At 44.2% G+C, this 21,882-nt stretch overlaps 1 pseudogene; it reads right to left on the bottom strand.

Annotated features, from left to right (window-relative positions):
- LOC109507370 (semaphorin-6B-like) overlaps positions 1 to 21,848 on the bottom strand; it is a 32,876-nt pseudogene extending 11,028 nt beyond the window's left edge.
- Between the last annotated feature and the right edge of the window lie 34 nt (positions 21,849 to 21,882).

Here is a 21,882-nt window from a genome sequence, read left to right as displayed (position 1 = left end):
TCCTAAAGTTCTCAGAGTCGTAGAATCGGCCGCTTTGATTGCTCAACCGCTGCGTTTGGACTTGTCAACCAGTGTTTATTTTATGTTTTAGGACCACAGTTAAAAATATCCAAAGCGCTGTTTCGCAGTTGGCAGGGCCTGATCCAGCGAGTATGCATCGGCCATCGATTCGGGCTCTTCCACAGAATACATGACCATATCGGGCTCAGGTCGGGAACCCGGCCAGCGTCCATCAACCCCCCAGCCCTTCCCCTCGTAACCTTGTCTCGTAGCGGAATGAGGAACGAATGATGAAAAAGAAAAAAAAAAGAATAAGATGGTTGGTCGTTATCCAGTCTCTCTCGCGTTGAGGATAAAGACCACGTCATGTTCTGTAAATGTACACATGCCTGCATCGTTGAGTCATCCGCAACCTCCCGGCAGGCCCACAGGTTCACTGATAATCAGCTGCAGATCCCGGCGTGTTAATGTGAAGAGCAGTGGTGGGAAGCAACGCAGTTTCGACAGTCCTCGACAAAAGTTTTGGAACGCGAAAGGTGGATTCCTTTTGTTTCTGTTGTACAGTATAAGAAAGACATTTGGGCGCCATCTCAGGTTTCATTTCGTGGTATTTACATCTAGTCTCTTCGGGAAGTAAAATACATGCTGGACATTGGGTTGTCCGGTTGTTTGATGAAGCTTGACCAAGTTCCTGGGAGTGCACATCTCTGAAGACCTGTCCTGGAGCCACAATACCGCATCACTGGCCAAAAAAGCCAACCAGCGCCTGTACTTCCTCCGCAAACTGAGGAGAGCAAGAGCCCCGCCCCCCATCATGCAGACATTTTATACAGGCACCATTGAGAGCATCCTGTCCAGCTGTATCACTGTGTGGTATGGTGCTTGCACTGTGTCCTGCCAAAAGACCTTGCAGCGCACCGTGAGAACAGCTGAGAAGATCATTGGTGTCTCTCTGCCCCCACTCGTGGACATTTACTACTCCCGGCTGACCCGCCATGCCATCCGGATCGCAGGCGACCCCACACACCCATCCCACAGCCTCTTCAGCCTGCTGCCGTCGGGAAGGAGATTGCAAAGTCTCCGTGCCAGAACCAGCAGGCTCAAAGACAGTTTCTTCCACCAGGCGGTCAGGAGACTCAACTCCCTCCGTGCTCTGCCCAAACTCCCCACCCTCTGCCTCTGCCCGACCCCTGCCTCCTGTCACAGACTATGACCCTCCCCTCATTATCCGTCATCTGCATATTGCACATTGCACAATGCACTACGTCACTTTTATCCTCAATAGCCTCAAGTGCCATTGTTTTATGCTGCTTTTATTGTATATATCGTCTTTTATTGTATATATCGTCTATATGTTTATACTGTTTTAGACTACATTGTCTTTCACTGTTTGCTGAGGATTGAGAGAAATAAATTTCATCCATGCTACATGTCAATGTATGCATATTTGACAATAAAGTTGAACCTTGAACCTTGAACCTTGATTGAAGGTGCGCCTTATACTCCGAAGCGCCTTATAGTGAGGAAAATACGGTATATTTGAGAAGGAACTAATTCTTTTCTTGGGCTCGGTTAGACGAGGTTAGCCCTAAACCACTGGCATAGGACTGGTACGAACCGTTTTTTTATCACCTGCCTGAAAGGTGATTGCCGCCTACCTCAAGGGTGATTGCCGCCCTTGTACATGAGATAAAATGTCACCTGTAAAGATATATGCGTTGATTCCTGACTCCCACAGCTACCGCATCGTGTGTTTATTTCCCCGACAGCACAATGCACTACGTCACTTTTATCCTCAATAGCCTCAAGTGCCATTGTTTTATGCTGCTTTTATTGTATATATCGTCTTTTATTGTATATATCGTCTATATGTTTATCCTGTTTTAGACTACATTGTCTTTCACTGTTTGCTGAGGATTGAGAGAAATAAATTTCATCCATGCTACATGTCAATGTATGCATATTTGACAATAAAGTTGAACCTTGAACCTTGAACCTTGATTGAAGGTGCGCCTTATACTCCGAAGCGCCTTATAGTGCGGAAAATACGGTATATTAGAGAAGGAACTAATTCTTCACTTGGGCTCGGTTAGACGAGGTCAGGATAAACTACTGGCATAGGACTGGTACGAACCGTTTTTTTATCACCTGCCTGAAAGGTGATTGCCACCTACCTCAAGGGTGATTGCCGCCCTTGTACATGAGATAAAATGTCACCTGTAAAGATATATGCGTTGATTCCTGACTCCCACAGCTACCGCATCGTGTGTTTATTTCCCCGACACCACATTTGATAACGTTTATCTGGACTTATTCCTCCTTGGTGTATGAAAATAGGCTTCTTATTTTTTTCCCAATGATGACATGATGTTGAGATTTTGATTCATTGAGATCTTGGGGACAGCAGCGTCATGACGGCGAAGGGAGCATTAAAGGCGAGGACGCGACAGATGCGCAGGAGTGCGATATTCCCCATCATTGGCCCCATTTTGAAGAATAGTTTAGCTGTTAGCTGTCATGTTCGCTACAACAATGACTTGTCGTGAGTGCGCTGTGTCTTGCGCTAGTCTGAAAATTTGGCTTTCAAATATGCTTTACCTCGTCTGACAAAACACACACAGGCAAGGTATAGTTTTTCAGTTGTCATGTTTGTTTGTCAGTTCAGATTCCGTGGCCTGAGCCGACGTTAGTCAGCAATTTTATACTGCGCTTTAAAAACAATCACAGCTGAAACAAAGTGCTGTACATAAATAAACACCGAACATAAAACATAAGACAATTGAACATAATCAAAAAAACTGTGACACAACAAGACAGACACTAGCAGGTGGTCAGCAGGTTAAGATCATTTTGAGATTTGAAAACAAACAGCAGAACCCTCAAATAAGCTCAAGTGCACAGGCAACCAGTGGTCAAGTCAACATTGTTATTTTATATTAATAACATTAAAAGTGAGGTTTTCCTTTTCGTTTTTTACTCAAGCAAGGGATTCGAATCAGGACTTCTACTTTTTACCTTTACCACCATCTTTTCCTCCTACTTAAGTACACAGTGGGAGTACTTCTGTCACCTCTTGCAGAAACGACGGCGGAGTGTGGAGAACAAATCTTAAAAAGAATCCCGAGAGGAAATAACACTCTCAGCCACACTCTGTAGCTGTCTTCAAGGTGGAGGGCTGTTGATGGAGCCGAAATTAATGAGACGACTAGGGAAGATGAAACTCGACACGTCTAACCTCTGTGATTTTACAACACTATTAAAAGGCTTGAAGGAGCGGTGGAGCAAAATTAAACTTTCAACATGCGTAGCAGAAGACGGCTTGGAAAGCATGCGTACAATGTGGATCAAACCAGCCTTTTAACGGAGAGACAACTACGCTGCTGCCACCTGTGCCGAGTCATGGAGAAAAAAAAAAGATGGATTAATGAGGACTCCATACAAATTTCCCTCCCCAGTCTTTGTACTATAAGCTAAACTAACAGACCAGTAAACGTACACACACTGGCGCAACCTAATTAGATCCAATGCAAGGTACTTATCAGCCCAAGAGGTGTTTCCAATCATTTCCTTATCTCGCTACACAAGATGGCCAAAATAATAATAATAATGCTACACAACTGCAACCTGGCCAGAGAGTGTATCCCTTCAACATTTCCCTTGCTGTAAAATATTTTTCTCATAACTACAACAAACACCATTCCAATAAGGTGCCTCAGGATACGATACTAAATCATCCCGTGCTTCTTTTTTTTTTTTTTTTATTTCCGCCTGCTTCTGTGAAAAAGCCTCGCAGCTCATCTAATATAAGTCAACACAAACATCCATTCTGAGTTTAATTTTTTTCTTATTTCGCTGAATCCCCATTCAAAACAACCCATCCTGAATATTTTTCGAAACCAATCGTTATTTTCTTTAACACAGCGGCAACAAATGCAATCGCTCAAAAGGAATTCATGCATGACTCGCATGACTAAAGCTGAAAAATATGAGCGCAGTGGCATGTGTTGAGTTGACCTTGAAGCTAGCTCAATGGCCTCAGTCGTCTTGTGTGTGCCACTCAAAATCAATGCAGTTACTGAGTCGACACATTCATGCTTGCGATTGCGCTTCTACCTCTGACACCTTCTTTTTGTTGGTTTACTTTCCTTCTTTCGATTTAATGTTTGTTCATCCAGGAAAACATCCTCATCCCTTCCTACCGAGTGGTGAATAGTCAGGCCAGCAAAGGCCTTCTCTGCTAGCCAAAACACTATCAGAAGCTCATAACATTATTTCTAGATTCTAATATTTGTTTCATGCCGGTGCGTAACATTACTTCCTTGCTTGGGAATTTAAATAACGACACAAATATGTTTTGTAAATTGTGGCATCCAGGGAAGCTGCATTGTCTGAGTACAGGTATAGCTAGCTAGCTAACTGCGCAATGTAGTGGTAGAAATGAGCCGAGTAATACCAACTCGCAGTTGAGTAACCTCTGTTACGAATGAAGGGACTCAAGTTTTTTTACATAGTGGACGCGACGTGATAGTGGTGGTATTAAGAGGTGGCTCGAGTCAAGCAAGTAGGCCCAGCTACCAAATGCATGACTCGCCACTATCTACAGTGCTCTGCCTCATCTTATTTCATTTATTGTTACCTCCCTGAAGCAATGTTTCAATCGCTGTTCTATCCTGTAAACAATTTTCTCTTGCCGCTTTTTTTAGCAAGACGTCACAACCCGTTCCCACCATCCCACTTAATCTTCTTTTGTATGATTAATGATCTTCCCTCTGTATTTTACACTTTTCCATCTGTCCCAAAGGCTCTGGTAAAAAAAAAAAAAAAAAAAAAAAAAAAAAGAGCTTTCAAGTCTATTGGGAGGTTTTGATTTTAGTTCAGGGTAGCATTTCATTTCATTGATCTTTGTTTAAATGACGTGAGGAGCCGGTTGTTCGTTAACATGAATTCACGCGCAAAATAAACAAGGTAACAGCTGTGTCGCGTGTCCACGCAGATGGTGTTGATACATGTCTGTGTCTCACCACAATACCTCATGTTTCCCCTTCATTCGGCACACTCGAATGTCGTTTTTGTTGGATTCCCATGTCCGTTTCTGCCGAAAACAGTCAGAACTTATCGCAAAATCATGCTTATGAATGATCATTCTTTGGTGAGCGTGTAACAAAATAACCATTACCTTGCTGTAGAACATCTCATCACCTGCCATGTTGTCCAGTTCCACCCGGTATAAATCATCTCTACAACCACACAAAAAACATAACTGGGTGTAAAAGGCATCGGCACTTTTCTGTGCTTTTATTTATTTTTAAGGTGGTCTAACGTGGTTTGTCCTTCACAACGCCGAGTGTTTTTCACGAATCACAGGATGATGCTTCATACTACATTGGATTGTTGCCTTTCACATTTTGTTTTGATGAATGTTAACTAGAGGCCCATGAAGCAGTTGGAAAAAAACAAACAAACCCTCCCAAAACAAACTAGCGCTTCCCATGAACATCTAGGGAAAACAAGATGTACTAATTGCTGAATTTAACAACCTAAGGGGCACAAGCATGTAAAATGTATTTGCACTCATTTTTAAGTACCGTACTTTTTTTTTTGTCTCAGGATAAAAATAAAAGCCATATTAAGTTGACTTAGGGGCCTGTTCGCATGACAATGCCTAATACTGTATTTAAATGTCACGCAGAACATAACACAGTTAGTATTACTCACTGGACTACTCATTAGGTACACCTGCACACATTCCCACCCAAAAAAACCCAACATTATTTGTAAAGGCATTTAAAAAAATTAAATTTATTGTGTCATTTTACTATATGACATGTAAGTCGAATTAAGTGTCCAAATCTCCTTAATCCACTCTAACTAGAGCAAAAAGAAAAAGTCTTACAGAGACAGCAGATGAACGCATCAAATGAAAAATACAAACGTTCGCGCATCAGTCACACACAGTTGGCGGCGGTTGCCGTTAGTTACCTGGCTCCTATGTAGAGTGTTCGATTGACTTGTAGAACCGTTTGGATGTGCAGCTCCTGTCTCTGTGCTGAACGGTGAGCTCTGCCCAGGAACACCGGATACCTTCTCACCACTGAAACGGGCGACAAATAAAATAACTGCGCCGGAGCTTCAAGCAGCCTCTTGAAAGCTCCATTGAATAAAACGCTAATTGATGCCATGCTGCTTTTGTGTTCGAAAGCACAGGCTAGTGTGTAGTACTGCCCATAAATACATTGAAATCCTCTTGGTGTTTATTTAGAGGCCGCTCTAATGAGAGCAAGCTTGCGATCGTTATTGTAGTCAGAAAATATTAGCGCTTCCTTTCTCTTAATGAGAGAAAACAGACGAGACGGAGAAAGGAAGTGGCCGAAAGAGAGCGATCCGAAGTTTCAAAGAGGAAGAGAGCCGCCACCACGGGTAGCGCTCATCACCAGGAGACGGAGTGGGAAAATGTCTCATTGTCCTTGACTACGGGTCAGCGGGAAAGTGATGAAGTGATCCATCTCCTCAGGTCTCCTTCCCATTTTTCGCTCTAACCTGAGCTCTCTCTCGCTCCCCCCCAAAATGTCTCTCACTTCCTTCATCTTTACGTGTCCCTTGAAATCCAAACCGATTCTATTTGCTTTCCCTTCCTCCTCCAATTTTTTTGTGCTTTTGCATCATGAAAGTGAGCTTTATATGTGAAAAGTGTATTTTTAATGCAGCCCCTGTCCAAGACTGGGACTTTTGACCCCCGATTTCCACATTTATCACAGGGCCATACATCAATGCGATGCACACACGCACACACGTACGCACGAACACCTAGACACAAGGACACGTACCCTCCAGAGGGACGTAGCTGAGTGGACTGGGCTCCTCTGGGAATGAGCCATCAGCCAAATGAAGCAGCAGGAGAAAAAATGTGAGAAGAGGACCCACGGTTGCCATGACAGCAGAATACATGCTCTGTTAACAAAGTCAGAGAGAGGAGAACAAAAAACATCATTTTTTTTGGCACATTTGCCAACAAATAATACACTTGGACGGGTTTGCAAGTCATAAAGAGCGTGTGTGTTTAAGTTTAACCGATCTTCACAACCGAGTGCTAAATGGTTGTGTAGCAGCAATCACCTTCAAACACATACAATATACACAGCAAATCTCTGAATTCACTCCACTTGATCTTTCAGGACAGGATTTGAATTAGTACGTATAAATGTAAATTTACCAGGCTCCTTTTTTTTGTACTTCTACTTGAGAGAGTTTTACCACTCCCGGTGTGTCTTTTGTGCGTGAGTGCGCATGTTTGCATGTGTGCTGACTGGGTCACAAGTGCAGCGGTGTGACTGCTGCCACCAAGCTGCCGGCAGCCGGAAGCTGATGTGTTTCTATTGTTGCTTTCGAGTATAATAGAGCTCTATTGTCAGAGATGTCACTCCATTGTCAGAGTGCTGAAATGGAAGAGGATTCTCACAGCCATAAAACACACCGCGGGACAAAACCAGTCACAGACTACAAAGGCACTTTGCGCGGTAATGTTCCTATCGCTGATGGTCCTTCTACATGAACATATGGAGGCTTTATTTGGGGTAATCTGCCACCGAAGTGGGCAACTTCCCCTTTCTGAGTAGAAATGGTAGAAACGAGGAGAAGAAGATGTGTGTGTAGGATGGGTTGTTTCTCAGGGCAAAAGTGCAGTGCGTGCACAAACACTTGGGCAGTTCCCGAACACATAGATTAGAAAAATGTGACAAATAGTACGGTGGTACCTCTACTTACGAAATTCATTGGTTCTGAAAGAAATTTCTTAACTAGAAAATTTTTGTCAGTAGGGACGTGTTTTCCATGTAAATGCCCTAATCCGTTCCAAGCACCCCCCCAAAATTCAGACATAAATGTTTTCTAAAGCATAAAATTGCATCAAAATATGTAACAAATACGTGTTACAATTAGATTAACGCACAATAAATGAGAGTTGTGCAAAATGTAAAAAAACAAAGAATAGAGGCAATAATAATAATGATGGTCATTTAACTTTTATCTGTGTCCTCATCGTTTTTATGCCCTCTTTAGTTCATGTTCTCTCTCGGAAGTGGTTTTTGTGTACCATTTTGTAAAGAACCGATCCAAGGACTTTTGCTTTTGGTGTCTTTTAACAATCCTTCGAAAATGTCCAAGGCAAACATACTATTTCTGAAACATTTATTTCAGTGGAATGCCTGTGAGTAATCTTAACAGCTGGTATGTAAAACTGAATTGGCTTTGACAGTAGAAGCCTCGGAAATGGACGAGGACAAATGAAGAGGAGCAAAGAAAAGAAAAGAAAAAAAAAAGCTAGACCAGCGAGAAGAGCATCAGGAGTAGAATCCTTGAGGTTTTGTCTTTTGTTGCTCCGCAGCACCGCTCAAATCGCGGAACGTGTGCCGTTTGATGATCAAAAAGAAACCTCGGGGATTGGAGAAAGAGTGTGACAAATAAAAATGATCCAGGTATATCAAATCAACCCGAAAAGCTACCTTCCGCCACTTATTTCTTTTCAATTCATCTTACTTCCTAATTCGCCTACCTCTGTTATTGTAACCTTTCGAACTCTCTCAGCGTTTGATAAACAGTAACTTGGGTACGTTTTCTGGAAAAGAAGAGCGGGTGACTGTTGCTACGGTGATAGGAATTATTTTTCAGATGGAAAAAAAAAACCAAATACCCATAAATAGGATGCACGTTCACCTGCAGCGGTTGCAGAAGTGACAAGCTGTTTGAAGACGTCAGGGACGGGATGGGCGCAACACACACATAATCACACGCGGACGCACGTACACACACACACATACACACGCATATATGCACGCGCGCACACGCCCCAGGGCCAATTCTAGCCGAGAGAGTGCAGGTTTGACATCTCTAAACCTCCTCCATATCTGATAGAGAGGGTGAAGCCTGAGGGGGAGTCTTTTCATCTGACTCGCCATCAGGATTGGCCGCTCTGGCGCTGTCATTTCATCATGGCCATTTTAATGGGCGGGATCCAAATTTGACGCATCATGATAAAAAAAAAAAAAAAAAAAAAAAAAAAAAAAAAAAAAGAAATTCCGTTGCATTGAATGGATTGAGAGGGCCGGACGTGCGAAATTAAAACGGCGTCAAATGAAGCGTGTGTTCCTCTGAGATTAGGCGTCGGATGGTTATGGAGTCGCGCCGTCAGATCACATTTGGCCTTCTCTCCTCTTCTACATACATGGACACTCATACAATAAGGTACTCGTGCAACCCCCCACACACACACACAAAAAAAAAACCATCAGGACATTATTGACGAAGCCTCCTTATTAGAGTGTGTATTGACTGAAGTCATCGAACCATAAGGTATACCATTAGGTCTGGGTCAAGGGCAACATTTCAGAGTAGAAGCTGAAGGATAGGACCAGGATGAAGACTCTTCATGTTCAAGCACAGGCACCGCTTGGGAGTAATGTTGCGCATGTAAAGGTCAGCGCAAACTTGATTGCGCACGCACACAGATGTGGAGGATGATCCACTGAGTGGCCGCAGCAAGGATTGACCGTGCCGGATGCGCTAAAACTGCAGAGCGGTTGATTTCGCGCAATTTTGTGCCCTCTATTTAGGATCTTACTAAAATAAATAAATAAATAAATAAATAAAAATTGCAATCTCAGTAGATCCCGCCCAACGCCACTATTTAGAATCTTAGTAAATCAGGGCCCTCCGTGTAATGCAAAACGGTGTTTTTATATTTTGAATCAGGTCTGCTCTGTTGAAGAAACCGAAAAGGCACTTAACAAAGCTGCAGTGAGGATCATAAAACCAGTATCATAAAATGAAGCGAAGGCAGCCCGAGCCAGCCGTTAGAATGAAGAACGTGTCATGCGGTCTGCGTCAGATCGTGTTTGGGGTGTGTGATTGAATTTAACGGCGTGACGCTTGACACGGTTATCATGGGATGCACACATCTCGGCGGCGTCATCTCGCCTCATCAAGCAAACTATGAACAAATCACCTGCTAATATTCCGCATCATTAACCGATCAGCAGGTTGTCAGAAGCGGCGCGGTCACCTGTTTACACCTTCTCGGGTTCTTGTTTCTCAACAGCTGGGACACAAGCACCGTTTCCTGATGTCCGGCGTGCACTTCTTATCACCATAATGGAGATGGAATTCTTGAAGCGGCACGCTGAGAATTTTGAAATGTCCATCATGTTTAATCTAAGGTGTCAACAACCTGATGGATATCAGATTTACAGTACCGATAATCCCATCAAATAAGTGCTTGTTGAATGTGATTTATTATTATTTTTTTTTTTGTACAAGGCAGCTGAACAAGATCAATCGGATTCCATCCTGCAAACCAAGAGACACAAGTGCTTCGTCGCTTCCTGCAGGTGGCCACGAATTACCGTCCATGATGATACATAAATCTGGGAAAGCTCAGCGGTTCCTCTTGGAATCCAAACCAACGCAACGCCAAAAGTATCCGCCAATGGTTGCTGTTTTAGATGTGAACGCCATCCTGCAAAATAACTACAATGGTTGTGTCTCGACAGGCAAGCAGGCCGGGGCGGGGGGAAGATACCACACCTCTCACCCCAATTCAGCTGAGCTGGACCGCAGCTCACCTGTGACCCCGAACTGGATAAGAAAATGGTTGGATCAATGTTTACCTTTTCAGCAGGTTGTCAGAAGCGGCGCGGTCACCTGTTTACACCTTCTCGGGTTCTTGTTTCTCAACAGCTGGGACACAAGCACCGTTTCCTGATGTCCGGCGGGCACTTCTTATCACCATAATGGAGATGGAATTCTTGAAGCGGCACGCTGAGAATTTTGAAATGTCCATCATGTTTAATCTAAGGTGTCAACAACCTGATGGATATCAGATTTACAGTACCGATAATCCCATCAAATAAGTGCTTGTTGAATGTGATTTATTATTATTTTTTTTTTTGTACAAGGCAGCTGAACAAGATCAATCGGATTCCATCCTGCAAACCAAGAGACACAAGTGCTTCGTCGCTTCCTGCAGGTGGCCACGAATTACCGTCCATGATGATACATAAATCTGGGAAAGCTCAGCGGTTCCTCTTAGAATCCAAACCAACGTAACGCCAAAAGTATGTGCCAATGGCTGCTGTTTTAGATGTGAACGCCATCCCGCAAAATAACCACAATGGTTGTGTCTCGACAGGCGAGCAGGCCAGGGGGGGATACCACACCTCTCACCCCAATTCAGCTGAGATGGACCGCAGCTCACCTGTGACCCCGAACTGGATAAGAAAATGGTTGGATCAATGTTTACCTTTCACTATTGACACAGCTGACATAAGTATTTGTCTTTTTGAAAAGCCATCCATCGGATACGATGTTGCGGGCCAATCAAGGGACCTTTTGTGCCGGAAGTTTATAATATGCGGACCTCGAGATGACATTCATATGCGTGCCAAATGTGTTTTCTTTGTTACGTTCAATCAGAGGTTGTGATTAGCTCTACGGGCAAACGCTCTCTCCCTTTCACTGTCTCTTACGCGCCGGTGCTGCAGCCACTTCACTCCTGCCTTTGTTACCGTAGCAACCGATAGCAAAGCTCCGAAGCTCTATTGCGGGGAGATGTAAAAAAAGCGAAGATGTTAGGTCCACTCTCGTTACACGTACACATTGCATATCTATGCCTGTGCACACACTCGAATGCCGGCGCACAACCGTTAGGCGTGCAAATGGCTTCATGTGAGTGTTTATGTACAGCGATGGAGACACAAGGTGGTGGGGGGTCCCCACTTTCTCAGCAAGAAGGGGGATGGGCTGAAGGGGTTTTGTCTTCACGTTGGCCACACGCTGGCAATCATCACAGATTATTTGACGGCGGTTTATCCGACATACAGAATATGAGAGACAATAGCAAATAGTCTTTTCGTTACAGTCACTACTCGCTACGCCAATGAACGAAAGCAGCGTCGGATAAACAGACTGGCAAGTACAAGAAAAATAAAAGACCTTTTTCTAACTTGGAACATACCCCATCCTTGAGGACAGGAAGCAGGTTAAATCCGTGAATAAAGTAAAATGGCTTGAGGGTAGAAAGACAGACGTGGGCTAAACTGGGAGAAGTGGGTCACCTTCATAGAATGGCATCCCGCCTAGCAAGATAGCTTCATTAATGAACTTGCAGCAAGTCTTTCACTGAGCATTAATGTATGGTATAGCCTTCAGGAAAACGTAGCATTTAAGACAATGACTTTCCCAGTGCCTTATTGTCTGGCCACACTTGCATCAAATACAGTAGTAACAGTCCAGATGACCATTGTACTATATAAGAAAAAAAAAAATCCTTCTGCCACATGAGCAGAATGTGCATGAGACTGCTCCTCTGAAAGATGACAAGATTCAAGTTAACTTTAAGACCTCAATATTCTTAAAATGTCGACCATGTACCGTGGTGCTTACCATGCAGCTAGAGAAGAACACAATCCGGCGACGGGCAAGATTCAGTTTAGTGCATATAAACATCAATTGTTGCTCATACAGAAAGTGTGGCGGGGCATTTAAAGACAAAGCTACAACGAGGCGCTCTAAAGTAGCCATGTCGGCAGACGACCTGAATGGAAGATGCATGGCAGAAGTAGCTAGCTTACTGCAGTTTACAACTGCATCAGATAACCACAGATGTGAGCATAGGTGCTCAAGTTCTTATATATTGGGCAAGGCGAGGCATCACACTGGGCGCCCAATGTGCCACTGGGCTAAATTCACTTGGCAGGGTCTTTAAAAAGAAATAAATCTCTTCCTCGGGTGGATGCTATGGTAGCTGACTGTATGCACAGTACAGTGCACAGACTGGCCATTTCATTAGGCACATCTGCACAATAGAATGAGATCCCAGACAAGAACTGGAGCAAAATTCTCAATGTAACATTCCATTTTGACATTGTTTGGGTCCCATTAGACTGTGCAAATATACCCGATGAAACGGCCTGAAGGCAGATAAACGACTCCTTTTTTTTTTTTTTTTTTTTTTTTTTTTTTTTTTATCCTTCATCGCACCGTTGAGGTGAGACGATCTATTTGGATGAAACGGGATCGTCGGTTGTTACGCGTGTGATTGTATGACTGGGCAGCAGGGCATAATTGCGGTTTCAAATATCTCCCCCGGAATGCAACAAAGCCAGCAGCGCCCACATCGTGTTCAACCAGATAGTTTTTAAGACAAGAAAGAGGACACGTGCATATTTATTTCTGTTCCCAGACCGGATCGCATGCACTCATTTACAAATATAATAGAAAGCCTGCAACACACACACACATAGACGGACAATTACGCTCTCTCCAGCAACGGGAACACTGTGTCAAGTCTTTATCTTATCAAGTTGAAGACGATATTGCCTAAAGTGGGTGCCTGTCTCCTCAGAGCAGCTCTAATCACACAGAAGAGAATCTGTCTTTTGCTGTTAAATATCCGAAAATGCTATCCAATCCAAAGGGTCATTTATATGCTAATGCGAGGTTAACCCTGCGTGGGCCTTTTGACGCAGCTGCGGGCTCGCCTGTTTTGTGTGTGGGACAGGAGAGCAAATTAGAGATGGTGAGCGAAAGAGGGAAAGACGGAAAGGAAAAGATGGGAGCCGTAAAAAGAGGAGATATTCCCATGGGTGGATGCCGTAGGTAATTAAAAGAGGATGGACAGAGCTGGAGTCTAGCCAGCGAGAGCTCCGTCTCCCCTCAGACTTCTCCTCCAATCAGGCCCTTCTGCCTAAAGCCAAATTGCTGCTAGCAGCAGCAGCAGCAGCAATCGTTGGCTGCAGTGAGTTAGCGGCTTATGCGATAACGGACGGGTGTGATAAACGCACGGCTCACAAAACGGACGGGCGAGACAACAAATAGCTGTCAAAAAAAAAAAAAAAAAAAGCACATGACGACTTCATGGCAAACAATAAATGCTCCTGAAGCACGTAGACGGACGTCGCGTACGCGCACAAACGCCGGCGCGCGTCCATCCACGCTGCAGCAAGGGCAAATGTTACTAACTGGAGTTTGACTGCAGTAAGCGCATATACATTCACTGCACAGCCCCGAGCTGGAGGCGAGCACATGAGTATGCGGCGCACACACGCGATGAGCACAGAGTCGGGCGCATGCACGCTCCAGCCATGTCTAACCACAATGAAGATAACAATCACGTCGCTCAATAGGGTTATGATTCCGGTTTGTGCTTGGCATCATAAAAAAAAAAAAAAAAAACCAAGACTCCTTTATTAGATTGGGATTTTCTATTTCTACTTCACGTGATGCTTTGCTTAATAAGATGAGTTAACACGGCAGCCATTAGCGTCAGGGTGGCTTGTGCATAATGCCAGGCGGTGAGGCTTGCTCATATTCCTGACATCTTGTTCTGCGTGGGCAAGGGATCACCAATACGGGTAAATTTAGCTCTTTTTGACAGAAGCCCGTTAAGAGGATCAGAGCTCACAATAGGTGGTCTTTGCACAGCAGATATCCAAAACCTTCCCAAAATGCTTGCATTATCCACCGTTCAAAACCCTCCCCTTCTCGCATGGGGGTATAAATAAACTCGTGTGATTAAAGCAGCAAAGTTTGTTTGGACGGAAATGGACAGGAAGACGGGGCAAGGAGATGGATTGGCCGAAACAAAGCTTTTCAGTCAAGCTATAAATGCATCTCGAGTACAGCCAGGAGACAAAGGACTTGGATGTGCCGTTATCTGCCGCTGAAATGTCTTCCAAATGTCTCTGGCTAAGCTGCCTTAGCGAAAGCCCGCCTTTGGCTGCGGCTCTCGGTGAATTTGTTCCAAAAACAAAAGCGTCAAAATAACGTTACGAGTTCCAAGATGAAGACTGAGAAGTCACGCCATTTATTTGGCGGCACAAAGGTGAAGAAGTCGAGCGCCTCCGCTGTGGCATTTGGTTAAATTTGATTGTTGCTTGTTTTATTTCGTCTGCGGCTGTAGATTGAGTTAACAAACAAACAAAAAACAAAACAAAATGAAGCCAAAAGGTGTGTTGTCGTGTTCACTTTTTGCAAAGTGGGGAAGTTTATGAGATCGCAGAAGGTGACGGATTAGACGACCTTGTTTGTTTTCATAGACGAAGCAGCTGAATAAGAATATCGGCTGCATGCAAAGAGGTGACGCCAAAACAAACTTTGCAGGAGCGTCACACACACGGACAAAGTCAAGCAATTATTGACGAAACAAATAACAGGGCAGAGCTGTGAATCGGAAAATTTTGGCAAACAAATAACAGGGCAAAGGTGTGAATAGGAAAATTTTGGAAGTGCCAAGCACGGCGGCCATCTTGTTACCCGGCTTGACATCATGTCATTGTGCGCGATGCAGCGCAATGCAATTATGTTCAAAATGTACCATCTGGAAAGGATATTTCCAATCTAAATCACTCACGATATATTTCATGTTAATCTGAGATCATGGCCACTTAGTGAACCAAAAGAGAAATAGCGTCCGACCAAGACAAAATCCTGTCACGATCCGCGTTTGTGGACTTGTTTCATGTTTTGTGATGTTTCCCTACATCTCATGTTTCACGTCTCGTCAACTTTTCAGATTTTTTTTTTTTTTCCCCCCTGTTCTTGCCAGCCCTGTTCTTTGGGTCTACCGATCAGCACCCTCCAGCCACTCGTGTCTTGTTCAGGTGTGCCTCGTGGTCTCGTCAGTCTTTTTTGTATTTCATTTCCTGTGCTTTCTTCAGGTCTTTGTCACATCACTGCCGCTGCAAGTCACGCTTCTAGTTACGTCACGTGTCCCTATGTTTCCGCGCTGCTCTGAATTTGGATTTTTTTTTTGGGGGGGGAGACTTTGTTTAAAAAAAAAAAAAAAAAAATTTCCCCACATGCCATGGTTGTCTTTTTGTGTTTTTAAAAACAAATCCTTGGGGTCCTCCACATTTGCCCTCGTCCCCACATAAGCCCAACACATTATTTTGACCAAAGTCGTCAGCTTGTGTGTACGATTTTAAAGTCATGAGGCTATGGTTTAATTCAAATGATGGTGGCCATTTTCTGGCCCCCACCCCACACCTCACTTTTCAGAAACCGAGTGTCGGTCCTGTTGACTCAAATGAAATATGCCTACGTGCACTTTCTGCGAGCACTCTCTTTCTCGGGGCTAAGAGTAGAATGCGTCTTTTGTTCCCTTTGTGTGGATCCTTGAACAGTATTTGACAACCCTATTGAAATATTCGAATCCTTTTCAAGTTAACTGACAAATGGCTGTTCATCTTTTGGGCATTATCTCATGTTAAGTGTCTGGTTTTCGCACAGGACTAGAAGAGTCCTTACGAATGAACTCACTCACTGTCAGCTTGTCCCGACCAAACTTCAGGGATTTTCATTTTTAGGGGTGGATCATTGTGTTAACCCAATATGCAATTATATATTAAACAGAAGGCACCATTAATGTATTAATTACAAAAAAACAGGCTATATGCAAATGCTGTAACACTGAAATCTTCCCAGCATGTGGTGTAAAGGTTTGAACACTGTTGCCATGCCACCGGAAGTTTTTCATGTCTGTTAAAATAAATGATTTAATAATTAAGAATATCCCCCCCAAAAAATGTCTTTCCAGCATTGATATCATGGCCATTGATTGATTCCTTGCCCACTTCACTACCTCTGGAACGGTCTTCTGACTGCGAACTCCCTCAAAAGAGCGAGCCGCAGCTCATTCAGAACGCTGACCAGAACAAAGAAATCAAAACATATTAGTCCAGTCCGAAAGGCTTTTTACGCTCGCTCCCAGTCAGCTGTACAATAGATTTTAAAACTCTGCTTCTGGTGCATGAACCGCTGAATGGTTTGTATCCTGAATATATATTTTTTAAAATGCTGACTGAATATCAGCCCACAAGCGGCGTTCTGAGATCTGCAAACTTGGGTCAATTAGTGGAGCCCAGAGTTGAAAGCAAACATGGTGAAGCTGCATTCGGCTGTTATGCTGCACGCAAGGTCAGCCTTGATTATAAATGCTTTTAAATCCAGGTTGAAAACGTTGCTCCCCCTTCTTCTGTTAATGTGTTTAAATGTTGTCACTCCACGTTCTATTTGTAATTTTCATAAGCTACTTTTGTTTACTCTGCTTTGCTTGCCGAATGCCCTTAGCTGTTGTGTTTGTCGACACCGTTGGGTGTTGTCTCTTTGCTTGTGTGAAGCACATTGAGTTGCCTTGTGTTTGAAACGCGCTATATAAATAAAGCTGCCTTTATACCATTTCGATTCACTAATTCTTGAGTGTTTGTTGTTTCATTGAGGGACTAACACCATGGCATCTGTCACTTTAAAGGGTGCCTAGACTTTCCGTTTTACGGCTTCGGCCAAGGGCTCCAGCTCACCCGCAGCCCTAATAGGCATGAGCTGTACACAAAATGGAGGGATGCACGGATGCTAATACAATTAATCGATATGATTTAAATGAATACTAAACAAAAAATATGCGCAAACGTCCTCTCGTGTGCGTATGTGTGTCTGTGCGTGTGTATGAGAAATGGCATGCATAATGTACAAAGGTAAGCTGAATAATAGGAAGAAAAACAAGCAGTAGTGTTAAGCCGTAATAGCATGTGTTGAAGCGTGTGCGCAGGAGATGATGGGAAAAAAAAAAAAAAAAAGGAGGCTGCACCTCCGGGGAAGAATCAATGAGGACAGCGAGTCATAAAAGAAAGGATGCATGGCCGCTGTAAAGTATATGGGAGAGTCCCGCATTGAAAACAACTGCAAGGCATTCTTATTTGGCTAACAATCCGCAAGGGATGTCGGGGCTCAGGTGGTCCGGAGTGGGGAAGTAAAAAGGAGTGTGTGAACGAGCTGGTTAGGCATCACAATGTTTGCATGTTTGAAAGTGGATGGATAAATGATGCAACAGTTCACAAGTATTCAGCGGCAAAAGGTGCAAGGTGTATAATGTGCATCTCAATGCCAGGTTCCAGCCACCCTGATTTCCTGAACACAGGAAGGAAGTTATGCTCCCGCGGACAACCGAGTCTGCATATAAAACTCCCCAGGCAGCGTGGCCGCCATTATTATTCTCCTTTCCTATTGAAACATCCGCAAGAATTCTGTGAAAGGCCCCAAAAGGCCTAAAGGCATCACGCCTCATCACAGGGTAGGTTTTGCATGGGAGGGTTTATTTTGAATACCCGCCTCGGGACGAGGGCTGAAAGTATGGTTCTCGCGATTCTAAAGAATGAAACCCGTGAGGTCCACTCTCCGAGGACCGTGTTGGAAGAAGTCATGCAGCAGATGCTTGCCCAGCTGTGGGCTTCTGATCTTTGTCCCCAAGAGGTAAAGACTTCAACACCCATTTATGTCTTGAGCTTGTTCTATAGGAGCCCCCCCAACTGGATAAATGCGGCAATCGTGTGAAACTAGACCAGCCAGTGAAACAATATCCAGGATCATAGCAGATTCACCACGGTCACATTCGTTTTGAGGCGACGTGAATACAAATGCAAGCGGATAGTCATGCACTACCTTGACTTCGCTACAATGAAGTCACTTTCTGGATGACTTGCAGACTACTTGTCAGAGCAGGACTGGAGGACCCCAGGCTGTACTCAACACTTTTTGTTGTTGTTGTTGTTGTCTTGGACTTGACTGGGACCCCTTGGCGTTTGACTCGGATGCCCCAGAACAACTCGTCCTTATTTAAATTCCCAAACGAGGTGGTGACATCAAGGATGAGCCCGTTGCTCGTCTGCCGGCCGAGAGGAGCCTGTTCGCTTGCTAGCTAGCTGCTGGCTAACGCCTTTGGTCGTATTGTGAAAAGCCCTACGGTGACCGAGTGAAATATACTCTGTTCCATCCAGTGAAGGCTTTAAGGGTTTTATTTATTATTGTTAGCGGCCATCTTCTCTGCGGTGTATCAATTTGACAGGAAAGTGGACTTTCATGTCAAAGAAACTTTCGTGGCGAGTTAACGAGTCAATCCCGCCTGGCGTACCGCTAGCTGCGGGTTCAACGGCGGATTCATCTAAGCGCAGCGGTGATTCACCCAGTATGAGCGGTGAATTCAGTCAATGTTCCTCTCTGCGTACGAAAGGTAGAGAGGCAATTTGTTGGCAATTGCTTAAAGTATCCACTTTACGACAAGAATGGAGAAACGATCAAATCTCTCCACTCAACATCTCGCCGAAACGTCATCACAGAGGAAATCACAAACCACGCTCCTTGCTAATCCGCCACTGATTTAGTGTGTTTGCGGACAGCTATATTATACTGCAATCCAATCTCTTTTTGCGTGCTTGAGATGCCACGTTTGTGGCTTAGCATGTGTGATTGAATAGGGCCCTATGTGATCAATAGAGCTCATTAAGTGTCCCCGTGGACACCCAAAAGGCTCCCTCGGATAGCTTTTACGTGCAGACAGCTACGCTTTATCGCTTCAAATAGTTCCCACTTTGTCGAAGAGTTGCCTCCACTTTGGGGGCTGTTTGGCTGGCTATGAGTCTATTTATTCCGATTCGATTAGATATGTTTGTTATTTTGTGTGCAATCTTTGTGTCTAGGCTTTGTTGTATACAACTGAAAAGGTATCAATTACTCAATGAATACGCAAAGTCCCCGACCTACTAATATTGGGCAATACTGATTCAGACTGCTTGTTTGTCAAATTCAATCCAGTAAAAAAAAAAAAAATAATAATAATAATCCATTAAACCTTTTTTTTTTTTTTTTAAATCATCCTTCCAACCAACCTCACTAAAAGGAACACAGGAAGGTTGGAACCTTACTGCAGAAGGATGCGCTGGATGCCCCAATCACTTGCTTCAATTCACATTTTTGTCAAATTTCATCAAATCATTCTATCATCTATTTAGATTATGTAGAATTTGGTCACATGGTTTCCTTGGATGTGGATATAACTTGACCTCATTTTGGTATGAAGATACAGTTGATTTAACAGTTGTTTGAGCCTTTGCGGGGGGGGTCTTTTTAATTCCATATATTTAATTACAGCGGGCTGACCTTTGCATGCTTTATTGTACATGCAAATTAACGGTTGCTTGGTGTTCTACTATTATGTGGGCCACGAGTCGGGCCATTGCTGCATTTTTAGGCTGAGTGGCTCGCAACAGCGCCTTCCAAATGGAGGCTGAGCCTGCACCTGTTGTTGCCCGAGCTTGCTGCAGTGTGCCGGGGCTGAGCACCTGCTCACGCGGCCGTTGTATGGCCGTCTGTGTGAGCGGCAGTGCAAACAGGGAGACCATTCACACCCGTACCGACTGCTGTCTGCTTCCCCTTTCCCTCAACGCTTGTTCACCCGCCGCTATCATTTCTCTCTATCGCTCTTGTCCCGTCCCTTGTGACAGATTGCAATCTGACTTAATTACTCTCTCCTACGGCCACTCTGCGGTGCTGCCCATTCGTTTAGCCTTATTAATTTGGTCTCTAACCTTTTGTTTTCACCTTTCAACTCAGAGGAGGAACGTAAACCGCAGCGGTGGATGAATTCAATTGCTTTCGCTACAAACAATAAATGGTCAAACGGCGATATTAAGTCATTTCAGTAAGAGCTAAAAAGCAACATGTCACTTGCTACGGAGGCGTTGGGTGTCTAATTCACATGGCAAGACATTGGACAAAGGATTTCCCCCCCACTTTGACAAAGTATTTTGTTTTCTCGAGATTACCATGGAAGTCTAGTATATTGTTAGATTTCATATCAAAACTTTTTAATGTACATTTTTATATTTTCAACGCATAACAGGCTTACCATGACTGGCATTTCTAATCAATTGTCTTCTCGCCTCTATCATCAAATCTGACCTTTACTATTGTTACCAGGGAGCCATCAGCAAACACTAACTCACACACCATGAAAATGGTCTAAGAACCCTTCTCAGAGTAATAGCCTCGAGGATCGCAACCCGTGCTCTAAAAACGACCAGAATTTCAAGCTTTGTGCTGGAATTCTTGCACTGCAGTGTTTAAATGCAAGGAAATGCACGATTACATTTCACACAGAGCTATGCAACACGTTCAAGAATAATAAACGCTGCAGAAGTGCACATCACGCAAATCGAAATAGATTTTTTTTTTTAAAAAAGGATCTTGCAGTAGACACAAAGGGCAGTTCAGACGGTGCCAAGTGGATCTCTATGGTAGCGAACCCACAGGGGCATAATGCAGCAGTGATGTCGCACATGAAGAATGTACAGTACCTGCTCATGCCATCCACGCAGCATATTTGTGCCTCTCATTCGCGCCACTTGGCACACTCACCGCACCAGATGGGTCAGGTGGAGCAGGTGCCAGTCGCCCACTCGCCCTCTCTCCGTTCGCTTCTCTTGAGTTCTGGGGAGATAAGGTTGGACGGATGGCAAAGCTATCTGGAGCCTCTATTAAAAGGAGAAAAAAGAACAGCGGCTCATCAGCCGCACCTCACCTGTCTCTTCCCTCTTCTGTTGCTGCGCCTCGCCGGAGCATCACCGTGTACCCAAACTAGCGACTCCAAAACGCCCAGTTTGTGTGCGTGTTTTTTTTTTTTTTTAATCTTACCACGGTGAGAATACTCTGCAAACAAATTCGGATGTTTCCCCCTTCCTGTCGTCCGTTTATATTTCTCAAGTCCTGCAGCCTGTGTTGAATGATCTGCAAAGGGGACCGAGCTGCCACAGTGGTCTGCACTTGCTTGGTCGTGCAGATGTCACCTAAATGTAATCTTGCTGTTTTAATTTACAGTGGCGAGGTGAAATGTCCATTGCAGAGCAGGCACAGTGACAACACGAGCTCATAACTTGCACCCCCGCGAACACACACGATCACACAATCACGCACACGTACACGAACGCAGTCCTGCAGTGGATCAATGATCAATGGACACCCCCCACCCAGTCTCTCTCTCTCTCTCTCCCTCTCTCTCTCTCT

The sequence above is a fragment of the Hippocampus comes genome, unplaced genomic scaffold, assembly GCF_001891065.2.
Source record: "Hippocampus comes isolate QL1 unplaced genomic scaffold, H_comes_QL1_v1.1 scaffold105, whole genome shotgun sequence".
Taxonomy (NCBI): domain Eukaryota; kingdom Metazoa; phylum Chordata; class Actinopteri; order Syngnathiformes; family Syngnathidae; genus Hippocampus; species Hippocampus comes.
Note: the sequence above shows the minus strand (reverse complement) of the source record. Positions and strands in the feature narration are given on the sequence as shown.